We start from the raw sequence: 11,139 nt of genomic DNA on the forward strand, positions 1-11,139 counted from the left end.
CTAGACAAACACGTGACTTGGCGAGAAACGGCCAGAGCATATAGGCACAGCAGGAAATGGAGGCGACAGATTTATTCATGCAAAAACAAGAGCAGATTGACGAACCTTTGGCAGTTGAAAAGACTCAAGTGTTTGAAATTGACAGTAGGGGATCATTGGAAATTGAAAACCATGAAACTATCATTGCAGTCCATTTGGAAATCAAATCGAAGTCTGAAAGGAAGAGAACAATGGAACTGAAATGGTGCTCTGGTGAAGTATGAAATATGAACAGTAACTGGTAATAAAAATTGTGACATTTAATAAATTAATTTCACAATTAGCTCTTTCAAATCCATCTATACAGTCCTAAAATAAAGTGTTTAGAGTATATGAAGAGTGTTAAGACTTTCAATAGCAACAGAGCACAAGCCAAACCAACATTATAAACTTATATACAACAAAGGTAGTTTAAATTGTAAGAATATTTCACAATATAACAGTTTTTGCTGTATTTTTGATCAAATAAATGCCCCAACCCCAAACTTTTGAATATATATTTAGATTTTGAATATAACTTTTGTATACACACACACACACACACACACACACACACACACACACACACACACACACACACACACACACACACACACACACACACACACACACACACATATACCAACTCCATTATGCTGTTGGCATTTCTAAACAGAGATGGCTGGTCGTTGTTTAGTTCTTTTGTCATTCATTTCCTTTCCGTGGCTCTATTGAATAGGTTTGTATGTTATTGCTAAACATCGGTTTTCTTTATACGAGTATTATTTTTTTTTCCCCACCCGGAACCCAACAGTTGCACTTCAATGGAAAGGGCTGGCATGTTTCTTATGCAAATGTCGCATTGAATGAAGTTATTTTTAAATGTACAGGATAATTTCCTGTGCAGCGTTTTGCTTTGATTCTAAATCTGTTTGTTCAGACTGCCCCGTCCTGGCACGGGCCGGGTGCCGATTCTGCATCCAGCCCTTTTTTAAACTAAATAAATAAAACCACTAGATTAGCAACACTACAACACATTGTCCTTTTCATCTGTTTAATTATAGCATATGTTTGAATGTGTGCACTAATGGTAAATATAGCCTGTGTTCTCATGGCAGTGTGGTCACAGCTCAAGAGTTAGCGTGAGGGTGGGCGGCAGTCGGCGTTTGTTCTGCATCAGGCACTGGAGGGTGGAGGTGGGGACACACGCTGCCACAAGAAGCCAGACTTTGGCACGCTGTCATCACTGTTTCCTTCACAGAGCACGAGAGAGACGGAGGGAGGGAAAGCAGGCATGATGGAGCCAACAATTAACTGGCGCTCGCATATTCTTTTACTCCTTGTGAAATTGAGGACAGGAGGGGCTGCTCTTTAGAGTCTGGGGTCTCTACTGGGAAAAGATGTCTCGGGTATGACGGAGAAGAGAGATTGTGGGCATTTTTGGAAAAAAATTAGTCCACAAAACAGCAGCCACAGCAACACTCTACTTCCTGTGACCTATAATAGTTATATTAACCTATAAGGTCGATTCTGCTCAGTGTGTGAATAATAAAATGACTCAGTCAACTTTTCTCTTTTTTTTTAAAGGAGTTTCTATAGGTGTTTTTTATGCTGCAATTATTTGTTTTGGCGTCCCGAGCACAGTTAGCCAAACTCAGCTCTTCAAAACTAGATTTTTTTGTTATGTACTTTTAATTAAGTGGTAGATACCGTATTTTGGTGATACCGTTTGGTACTACTTATCCTAACAGAAACTACTTGAGCATTGTACTGTTGTATTGTAACTCTCTCAGACGATCAGAATGTTAGTTTATTTGTCTGATTGGCTACTGTAATAAAGTTTGGAAATGTTATTGGAATGTGTAACAAAGTTAAAGGTTCAGGGAAGGAGGAAGCTTCGAATGTTCAACATAACTTTAAAGCTGCCGTCGGCAAAATTTTTTTGATCATATTCAGTGTAATCGACACTATAATCCGACAGAACAACATAAATAAGGTGGTTTTAGAAAAAAACCCGAGCTTCTAACTCCACCTGGAGCGTGTTATTTGTTTTGCAAAAATCCAGCGCTCCCGCTTCATCAGGTCCAATCAGCGCAGGGGGGTGTGAGATCTGACTGTCAATCACAGGTCGTGCACACGCCACAGATCCCCCCTCACTCGCGCACGTTAATATCACATGCACACGCCACGCCTGAAGTTCGCCTGGAGATTGCATGAAGCGTGATGGCGGAGAGAAAATCTACCAACAAGCTTCCAATTCCTCGGTTATTGCTATCTATGGATAGATTAGCCAGGGCAGCCTACCTCCGAGTCCATGGTGTTGATAGATGCTGAAGAGACGGACGCGTTCACAGAAAATCAGGTACACACGCACAGTGACGCACTGACGAGCACGACCTCGATGGGAGGGTGCTCGCTGGTAGTGGGGAGGGGCATGAGAGTTGTAAACATTCAAAATTTTGGCTAATCGACCCAATCTGCCAGACTTGCCGACGGCAGCTTTAATAATAAAATAAACATAAACAACTAAATGAAAGTAAAGCGGCAGCCCCACACAGATGACTGCCGCATAGACTAAGGCCTTGTCCACACTAATACGTTTTCGTTTGAAAAGGCGTTTTGGCCTTCCGTCCACACTGAGATGCCGTTTTTATTAATGAAACGCACTCCAAAGTGGATACATTTGAAAATGTCATTTTCGTGTTGTAGTGTGGACCGTGAAAACGGAGGCATTTGAAAATGATGCATATTTAGTCATGTGCCGCATATTGTACCGCTATATATTAAAGGGGTGATGAACTGAGAAATCACATTTTCTTTGAGCTTTTGACATATAAGAGTTCATCATTCTATAAGTATATCCTGTAAGTTTCAGAACTGAAAACTTCCTTGTTAGTCCAATAGAAGCTTTTCTTTTTTTTAAAGTGGGGATCTATGACGTCAAAGGGTATCAAACACCGCCTCCGCAAAAGATGATCAACGCCCACTTCAACACTGCCAGTTTAGCCCCGTCCACCGATTCGCGCATTACATGAAACTCATTATAATATGCAAAACTGTTATCCAATCATAGCAGTGGGCGTTTACCTCCAAGTCTTCAATGCGGCACGCCCATAAAAACCGAGCGTTTCAGGAGCTAGGCTCAAAACCAGGGTGGAAAATAACCTATAACTCATTCATTTTGATGTTTTTAAATGTAAAAACCTCAGAAAACAATATAAAATTTGTAAAAATCCAGTTCATTACCCCTTTAATGTTTATACCGGTATTGTGCTATTCACTCTCACACAGTTGCTAAAATATGTTACTTCATATCACAGTCCTGCTAAGATTACAGATAATTTACTCGCATTTGCTGTCCAGCGGCAAAACATAAGAGCAGTCGTGTTTTAGACCAAACATATAATGGTGAGTGAGTGTGACCTGGATGCATCAGTGAATGGTCTGATATTTTGTTAAAAAAATAAAATGATCCAGCCAGAAGAATTGTGAGAAATGTCTGTATCATCTCAGTGAGCTTTTGTACGTATGCCCTGTAAAGTGAAAACACTAGTGTACGGAGAGCATTTTTAAACAAAAACGCTGTTTACAAATGTATCCGGATTAATGTCGACGTAGCATAAAACACAAAACCAACGAAAAAGTCCAGGCCTGGTCTTCTTTCGTACTTCACTGTCGTCACTCCTCCTTTTATCCTTCCGGAGTTCCTCCATGGGACTCAAGGCCGGTGTGTCGCACAGAGGTGACTCGCTCCTTTCCCACTTCATATTTTTGTGGACACTGATAAATAAAATTCAGGATTCTTTAATGAATAGAATGTTAAAATAAAGCACATTAATTTGAAATAAAATTTTTTTGTAACAATGTAAAAGTCTTTTCTGTCATGTTTTATCAGTTAAATGTGCCCTTGCTAAATAAAAGGATTAATTTCTTTAAAAAGTATAAATAACATTTTTTAAGGTACTTTATAACAAGTGTATGTCTTATGACGCTCTAAATCTTTTGTTTTGACTCAAAGTTTGATTGAGGGAGCCAGAACCCCCCCCCCCCCCCCCCCCCCCCCCTCCTCCTCGTCCTCCAAAAACAAAACGGTTGTGTTTGATGATAATAATGTAATCGTACACCATGAGGACACGGACATGTTTGCTTGATAATGGTGGTGGTAATGATGATAATTATAGATTGCTGGATCTGCTTTCTGTAATAACCAACCTCCCGCGACTTGACTTTTGGGTTTTTGAGTCAAAACACAAAGTCGTTCTGTAGTTAAAAATGATCCACTGTCAATGTCTCGGAAGACCTGTAATTGCTTCCTGACCGAAATAAAAACGGCCGTCTAATATGACTGTAGCATCAGATTGTGTGTTATGAATAACTGTGGAGATTTATCTCTCTTTTGAGACCACTGCTTAAAATGCACAAAATGGCTTTGCATGATTCTAAAAATACTGAAGTATAGGCTACTGAATACATATTTAGCCACTGATATTTACGGCAGTAGCTATGAATAGAGACCTGTAAAACTCAGGAACTGGCCACAGATTTACTCTCGCTGTAATTGTATGTGGACTCACACCAAGATTCAAACCAACAAAAGAAAAATAGACAACTACTGAAAAAAATAACTCAGTGCCTTGGCTTGTTAGTTTTTGTTTTTGATTTTTGGACCAGGGATGTGCAATTCACTTGACTAATGCTTACAAACTTTCACAGAACTTAGTTTCTGTGCTAACATATATCTGATATAGACATGCCAGTGTAGAGAATATGGAAGTAAAAGAGTTACTGTGATTTCTTCAGATTTCTTCTTTATTAAAATGTAAAATTTTATAGCATAAATATGTTTCTGCCAATATACCATCCAATACTGATCCTAGCAGAAACCGATCAAGCAGCGAACTGTGGCTACAGTAAAAGTGCGATCACATTCACAAAATCCAGTCATTTTAATAAGAATCAGACATTTCACATGAGGGCGAAAGATTTCCTCACATAGATTTCACAACAATTTTGCCAAAATGTAACTGTGACTGCACTGTAACTCTCTCAGATGAGCATAATTGTGTTAAATTGTCCTATTTGGACTGAAGACATTGTTAGAAATTTCTATTGAAACAGTCGTCATGTCATTTATTGAATTACAAAAGGAAAAGTACTTCTTAAAACCCGTTCACCCCAAGGACGATAACTAAGAAATATAAAAGAATAAGCTATGGAAGCTTGTTTCCGCCACAGAATAAAACATTTTAAAAGATAATTGTGACTTTTTTTCTCCGAATTGTGAGTTTTATATCTCACAAATTTTGACTTTCTTTCAAAGAATTGTGAGTTAAAAAGTCAGAGTTGTGAGATAAGTCGCAATTACCCTTTTTCATTTTTTATTCTATGGAGGAAACGAGCTTCCATAATAGCTGAGTTCACACAAAAACTATAACAATAACAGCACAGAGAAACAATATCGTTGAACAAATTTTTTTCCAGCTGATAAACGATAAAAACATTGACAGCCAATCAGAATCCTTCCTGCTTTAAAGAGCTCGAGCATTTTAAGCGACAGACGACAAATCTGCAGCGCTCTTATAATAAACAGTACGATATCGTCCGCTGGTGTGGACACAGTTATCTTTATAATTATCATTCTTGGTGTGAACGGGCCTTATTATTACCTATAATTCTAAGATACCTATAACTCTAGATTCACCAATCAAAGAAGTCACAGTTATCATGGAAACAATTAGTTTAATTTGATAGCTTTGGAACAATTTGAAATTTAGGTTAATTATGTGAAATCTCAGCATATCAACGGCTTCCTGTTACGTTAATGACACATTTTGAATCTAAACTCCAATGAGATTTCAGAGATTCTGCACAAAAAAATTATCTTATGTTTTCCAACTTAAAAATAATAGCACACAAGTTTGGAACCATGTGAACGGGGCAGTTCGCCCCAAAAATGTAATTTGTGTCCTCATTTACCTTCATGTTGTTCCAAACCTGCATGGCTTTCTTCTTTGGAGCAAACAAGAAGATATTTTGAGAAATGTATGTGTTTTGTTTAGTTATTTTGTCCATAAAATGGAAAACCAACCAACCTTCTTCAAAATATATTTTATTGTGTGTTCAACAGAAGAAAGTAATACAGGATTGGAATGGCATAAGGTGAGTAAATGATGACAAAGTTTTCATTTTTGGGTGTATTATCCTTTTAAGAAAGTATATAGGGTCAGTTTAGATGTCATTGATTTGAAACTTTGGGGTTTGTTTGGATCCCTCATCATTTCTGCGCAGTGACCTGTTGCTGTCTGTGGAGGCTTGTCAAGTCATGACATGCAGGATCATCCCCACCTCCTCAGAAGTGGCATAAAATCTCTCAGGGAGAACAAGAGAGCTGTATATCAGTCATTGAGAACAGTCCCAGACCCCCAAGTGAAATACGGCCCTTCCGCCTAGCTTGGTTAAGTAAAGTGTGTGGAGAAATGCGAAGGGACTCTTAGTAATTTGCCTTTAAAGAGATTTTGCGCTGCTATTCACCGCTTCGGGCTAATCTCTCTTTGTGATGCGTAACAATGCGGTGCCAAATGAGGAGGAAATGTCAGGTTATGTTTCAGAGCCGGCCTCCTTCCCACCCTCCATCTGTAGTAATGGCCTCGGCTCATTGGAACATATGTTGCCTGTTGCACACACACCATCTGTTCACCTCGACTGATGAAGTGATCCTGTTGCCACGGCGATCGGGCCATTCAGTGAACGGACCCTGGAAAGAGTTTCCTTTTCCCCCTCTTCATGTGTGTGTGTGCAGAGGAACGCGTCTCACAAGGTCATATAAAGGTCTGTTGTTGTTGACCTGTGTGTTTTGCGCCGATCGAACTGACCCCTCTCGAGTCAGTGACGACTGCGAGCAGCACTTGAGGCAACCAAACAAACATCCTCATCAAATGTTTAGATTTGGCATTTTTTACTGTTTCAAATGATTTTGTTCCTTGTGTAATGCTGTGGTGATGTCATGAATTTTGAGATGTACTGGGAGAAGTTTACATCCTCAGACTAAATGTGTTTATTAATATTATTATTACAGTGAAAGACTTATGGGAACACTTTAAAAATCATTAGTTATGTCTCTCTGTTATGTATTTTCTTCTAATAAAGAAGAATGTTTCAACTGTTTTTGTCCGTCTATTGAAAGTCACAACAATGACCCCCTTGACTCTCATTGTTTTGAAAAAAACATTGAGACATTTTTTTCAAAATAACTTCTTTTGTGTCTTATGAGTTTGGAACAACATGAGTGTAACTATACCTTTCACCTCATCATGTTCTGGTAAAAATATTGGAGAACAAAGAAAGTGCGCCAATACACAAAAAATAAAACAAAATAAAATGATATGATCAAAACGTCATGGCAGCATGTGTTTTTACATTAACTCAGCAAAATAATTTAAGCAATTTAAACTTTTTTAATAAGTTCTGCTAGATTCAACTCTTTTTTATCTTTTTTTTTTTTAGTCAGTTTTATATAATTAAAGTTGAAATGACTGCCAATTTGTATTGTAATAGGCTGCAACTAAATTTTTTAAGTTGAAAATGGGTGAAAATATTTTACAGTACAAATATATTAATTATATGAATGTTGGTACTTAACTACCTTTAACTCTTGAGGCTGCAGAAATTTTGGTTGACAATCAAGTGATGAAAAGTAAAAACTTTTATAAAATTGCGAGTTTCAGTTTGTCCAACAAGCATTAATGTTTTTTGCTTGTTGAAACCCATAATTTCTCATAAGTAAATCTTTTTCAGCAACTAAAACAATTATAAATGGATGTTGCAAAATCAAAACATTTGATGTTTGTATACAAATTTGATGCACACATGAACATTTTCTTACTAGTCGTAAATTCGGAATTCAAGCAAACAAATAAAGCCATTAGCACACAGCTCTCTGGAAGACTTGACTCTGATTGGTTAATTGCAGCATTCTACAATCTATTTAATTTATTTATTTGATATTAATTGTTTAAAAAAGTGATTTTCTTCCAATCAAAAGAATCATAATTTCATCAAAATAGACCTTGTAACCAAGTATTGAAACAGTTTAATGCAAAATACAGTATAAATCTACTTACAATTAATTACGGCATACTTTTCAACAATATAATATAACTTAATATGAGAAAGAATCATTTTCAATTATGCAATCCAATTTGAAAAATAAATAATAATTAACATTTACATTCATATATATTTACAAAACATTTTAATAAATGAAAAGGGAATTGCAATGGGTGTACTGATTCACAAAAAATGATCAAACTCTTAAAGGGATAGTTCACCCAAAAATGAAAATTTTGTCATAATTACTCACCCTCATATTGTTCCAAACCGTATGAGTTTCTTTATTCTGAGAATATTTGTACCCAAACAGTTGATATTGACCTCATTGGCTTCCACTGTCAACTTTTTGGTTCCCAACATTCTTTAAAAGATCTTCTTTTGTGTTCAACAGAAGAAAGAAACTCATACAGGGTTGGAACAACTTTGAGGGTGATTTTGTAAATGACAAAATGTTCATTTTTGGGTGATTTTTAATGTCAAGTTAAAGTAAATAATGACAATTTTCTGCTATAAATCTGTAAATCTTAAGATTCTCATGCAGTCTAATGCAACCAATTTCCTACATAACTGAGTGACTTTAGTCGCAACAATCCGTGCTCAGTTTCTTCCCACATAATAATTTCACCTCTCACCAATGTTTCGTGTGCATTTATTTGCTAAATAACATTGGCTTTATTTTGGGGATAATGACCTGCCAACAGTCATAACAGTCCTCCAAGAAGTTCTCGTTCATCAGAGCGTCGTTCAGCATCTGTGGTGTTACTGCTTGAATTTTATGACCTCACTTTGCACTCCCAGGTGCATAGACCAACGGCCTACCATTGTAAAGAAAGCTGTCCTCAATGAGGAGCTCTTTGTAATGCTACTGTCTACAGCACAGACGCTGACGGTGTCTGATGACGCTACGCTACACAAACCCACACAAAAGAGCCGAGAAAGAAGTCAGTGAGCTCTGAAACAGAACCTCAGTGACTTTACAACTCAACTGTATCTAACTGATAACACTGGAACAGCAGCGGCGCACACGTACGCAGGACTGTTGGAGGACCTGTTAGCCATATGTCGGACTTCAACCATTAATAGCGATACTAAAGCTGTACGAGCCTACTGGGAAATGTTTTCAAAAGTTTATCAGTATAATCAGGACTCAACGGCTCAACTGCAATGGTTCTCTGGGGCATCTGAAATGGGAACCTGAGACTGTAAACAAGTTCTCTAGTTGTATTACATTAGTCATTTATCCAGTCGTGAGGAACATGCTAACTGAAGGCAGCTGTCAGTAACTATGTTTCCATCCAAAGTTGTGAATTTAACTCAAAACATTTGCAAACGAAGTGTCGTTTCCATCCCATGTGTTCAAGAGACGGGATAGAAATGGTACTTCATTTGCAAATGTTTTGATTTTGGATGGAAACATAGCTACTTTTTTTTAAACTTTTTTTTAAATGTTCATTTAATCATCTCATGTGTTCAAGAGAACATTATTACCACTTCCTGGGAAGTTGCCGCAAAATATCTGTGATAAAAATGGAAGTTGCTGTAATCTGGGAATCCACTTGCAGCATAAATATCTTGTGTCTCAGAGCGGCAGATGAAACCCAGTAAACACATCATGTTCTCTTGCGTTCGGATGTTGGTGTTTGGGAACATAATCGTGTGAGACGCTTCTGGGAGGGAATCAAACCAAATCATTTTGATGACAGACTTTGGCTCAGACATTTCAGAACAACCAGTCAACATTTGAGATGCTGTGCGATGTGGTTGGTCCATTGGTTAGTCCAGTTATCCAATCACATCCACCGTTGAAGCAAAGTCTCGTGAGTTTTTGTTGTGCATTGAGGGATTTATTCGGTAAATGTGTTTCCAACATAGTTTATGTGCATGTCTTCTTATCGGATAAAAACTTGATCTGACTCAATTGAGCGCATTCATTTTGAGCGTATTTTTAGAATTTATGCGCATCTTGCCGTTTTCCTCCAGCGTCTTTTTTATGCAATATCCCATAATGCACATAAAAATAGGTGGATGGAAACATGGCTAATGACAGAGTGGGACAAAAAAAAAGTTTGAACAGACTTGTTTTGTTGAATTACAAATCTCATAATTACAGTAAACAATAGACGGCAACCTGTGACGTTCTACCCGGAGCTGTTAACGTCCTCAGACTCGGATTTATGCGTTTCTGTGTCAACACTATCAATGTCGAAATGAATCTGCAGCAGTCAGGTGGTACAACTAGAGCTCTGTAAGTTGTTTACGTTCATTAATATTGTAATGTTATGTGCTTTGAGACATGAGGTAGTTTAACGCCGTCTCTCGTGGCTCTTTTGTTTGCTCCCTGCTGTACGCGTTCATGTGTTTTGAAAGAGGTGTGGCTTTGGAGACGCTCTGATGGGACGGTGGGATCTTATGCTTTCAAAGCTAGCTCGCTATTTGCTAGCCTGTCCGAAATTGCCTACCCTACCTTTAATGGCCAAACAAAGTGTATTAGAATAATCACAATAGCTAGGCTATGTTTACGCAACCAAATAATCCGTTAGTAATCGGACTGAAAAGCCTTCATGTAAACGCTTAAATCAATCCAATTGAGCTTGATCTAAATACAATTTCCATCGGATTTAAAGAGGCGATGTAGACCTGAAATAATCTGATCAATCTGAAAACATAAGCATGTAAAAGCTCAAATTCGACTATTTTCTTAATCCGATTAAAAAATTACTCGCACACATACGTAGTGCCATGATACGCTGTTTGCATATTTACGTACGTTTTACAAACATGCATGTGTTTATTAGGCTAATTGAATATTCCATTTATATTGACTAAAAAGCACTTGATGCGGCACTAATGCAAAATATGCTCACGTATAGCTCGGATGACATTATCACGATGGCTCTCTCCAGTTCTGAACGCGACAACACTGCGCATGTGCTGATGTAATGCACAATGTAAATCAATGTGTTAATCTACTGCACTATTTTTTATCAGATTGATGACAAATAGAGTGCATGT

This window comes from Leuciscus leuciscus, assembly GCF_965113295.1.
Source record: "Leuciscus leuciscus genome assembly, chromosome: 22".
Classification (NCBI taxonomy): domain Eukaryota; kingdom Metazoa; phylum Chordata; class Actinopteri; order Cypriniformes; family Leuciscidae; genus Leuciscus; species Leuciscus leuciscus.